Source organism: Sinocyclocheilus grahami, unplaced genomic scaffold, assembly GCF_001515645.1.
Source record: "Sinocyclocheilus grahami isolate Dianchi unplaced genomic scaffold, SAMN03320097.WGS_v1.1 scaffold195.1, whole genome shotgun sequence".
In the NCBI taxonomy this organism is placed as follows: Eukaryota; Metazoa; Chordata; class Actinopteri; order Cypriniformes; family Cyprinidae; genus Sinocyclocheilus; species Sinocyclocheilus grahami.
This window is the reverse complement of record NW_015505374.1, coordinates 1,309,940-1,312,848: the sequence shown is the minus strand read 5'-3', so window position 1 is coordinate 1,312,848 and position 2,909 is coordinate 1,309,940.

Sequence of the window (2,909 nt, the reverse complement as noted above, 5' to 3'; positions counted from 1 at the left end):
TCTAGAAATGTAGGCTATTCTACATGCAAAGTATAAATAAAGTATAAAGCCGTTAAATAAAACACAGCATGACCTTGCATCATGTGGTACAAATGTGGTTAAAATGAAGGAAAAATACAAATGAAACCTGATAGAGGTGCTGGCGTTGTCTGAGAAATTCTTTAAAGCATTGACAGCACTGCAGATCTCAGTGCACACTGAAGATTTATAACAATCCGCATAACTTTAGACCTAGTACAGTTTGTTCTGCAGAAGTTGTTAGAAAATGACTTGCTGCCTCATTGTGATGCCTCTGATTTGCAGACTGCAGAGGTGAAGGAGCATTGTCTTGCAACAGGGAGTTTAGATGAAAGCTTGAAGATGCAGTGACTGTTCTGTCTAAAAGTGTCAGGGCAGCTAGTGAAGCGGCCTTCATAGGTTGATTGAAGATCAGGAGCCACATTCTGGATCATCTGCAGTTTAATTGTGCATGCAGGAGGGCCAGCCCAGGTCAAACTCGCTTGTAACAACATGTTGTGCTGAATTCATGGGCTTGCTGGGATGGCAAGGAGCTCGGACCGTGATGCTCAACAAGTTTCTGGTAATTCACTGCCACTGATGTAGCAGAATGAGAACCAGGGTTGTTTACCATTTGGATTTTAAATGAGAATGGCTTTTAAATTCCAGTTCAGTTTCTGAATTTGAATTTAGGTCGCAAACAGGATGCAGAATTGAAATTGTAGTTTGCATTTTTTTACTTAATTTCCCTGTGTTGAATTTCTTTTTGTATTTCATTCTAATTCAGTAAAGCCCACTTCTTGTCATTACAACTCAACTTCATGTGTGTTGTGGCCAACTCCATTCAAATTCACACTGAAAAGACAGCCATTTCTTCAGTTTTGAATGAGTCTTTGAAAAGAACGGATGATCTGGAGGCAACTCTCATCAGCCACAGGTTGTTAGAGACAGACAGCAGGTCAGTTCCCAAGAAGTGGACACTTCAGAAGCTTGATTGGCGTCCAATAGGTTGTTCTGAAAATTACCTGATTAAAACAGCTCGTTCAAGTATGTTGTCAAGAACATGAGGAAAATGGTTGATCTGTTTTTCGCTTTCATTTTTAGCATATTAAAGGCCTCTAATATGATCAGAAGGGTGTCTGTAACAAGTGATGTATTGATGATTTCTTCAAGTGCAGATTGAGAGGCTGAATTATTGGAGAAAATCATTCTCAGTTGGAAACGGAGAGATCAGACTTATATAGGGGAGTGTGTGGTGTGTTGAAACTGGTTGTGAATATATGGTGTGGCTGTTGATGGCATAACAATCCGCATAACTTTAGACCTAGTACAGTTTGTTCTGCAGAAGTTGTTAGAAAATGACTTGCTGCCTCATTGTGATGCCTCTGATTTGCAGACTGCAGAGGTGAAGGAGCATTGTCTTGCAACAGGGAGTTTAGATGAAAGCTTGAAGATGCAGTGACTGTTCTGTCTAAAAGTGTCAGGGCAGCTAGTGAAGCGGCCTTCATAGGTTGATTGAAGATCAGGAGCCACATTCTGGATCATCTGCAGTTTAATTGTGCATGCAGGAGGGCCAGCCCAGGTCAAACTCGCTTGTAACAACATGTTGTGCTGAATTCATGGGCTTGCTGGGATGGCAAGGAGCTCGGACCGTGATGCTCAACAAGTTTCTGGTAATTCACTGCCACTGATGTAGCAGAATGAGAACCAGGGTTGTTTACCATTTGGATTTTAAATGAGAATGGCTTTTAAATTCCAGTTCAGTTTCTGAATTTGAATTTAGGTCGCAAACAGGATGCAGAATTGAAATTGTAGTTTGCATTTTTTACTTAATTTCCCTGTGTTGAATTTCTTTTTGTATTTCATTCTAATTCAGTAAAGCCTACTTCTTGTCATTACAACTCAACTTCATGTGTGTTGTGGCCAACTCCATTCAAATTCACACTGAAAAGACAGCCATTTCTTCAGTTTTGAATGAGTCTTTGAAAAGAACGGATGATCTGGAGACAACTCTCATCAGCCACAGGTTGTTAGAGACAGACAGCAGGTCAGTTCCCAAGAAGTGGACACTTCAGAAGCTTGATTGGCGTGCAATAGGTTGTTCTGAAAATTACCTGATTAAAACAGCTCGTTCAAGTATGTTGTCAAGAACATGAGGAAAATGGTTGATCTGTTTTTCGCTTTCATTTTTAGCATATTAAAGGCCTCTAATATGATCAGAAGGGTGTCTGTAACAAGTGATGTATTGATGATTTCTTCAAGTGCAGATTGAGAGGCTGAATTATTGGAGAAAATCATTCTCAGTTGGAAACGGAGAGATCAGACTTATATAGGGGAGTGTGTGGTGTGTTGAAACTGGTTGTGAATATATGGTGTGGCTGTTGATGGCTAGCACCTTTTCAGTGTAAAAGCAGTGATAGCAGTGAGAAAAATGGTGTGAGGAGATGGGGGAAGAGAGGTGAATGACATCAACAGTCTGCAGGTGTATGAACTGATGATCAAATGTGGAGGTGTAAGTGGCTTCTACCACCTCTATTAAAACGATAAAACCTAACTGCTGTTCTGGGGTCATGTGATCTCTTTTGGACTTCATACAGACGCTGATCATGTGACTTCAGCCACATATGTTCCTTTTCTTCAACATAAGCACTAGGTTATTCAGGTTTCTGAAAGTTTTTAATTAATCTTGCTGTTCTGCTTATTTTATTTATTTTTAGTGATCATATAATAGTTAGTGTTTGCTGACTAAAATTCTTGTAACTTGTAAAATTCTTGTAACTTGTCCTGTTTGGTTTGTCTTCTTGTCGGCTATTTTAAGAACTCAATTCATCTGCAAATTGCCTATTTCATCAGGTTCAGCTTAACTCCAACCAGTCCAGTTTGCAAAATAGTTAAATATATATATATATATA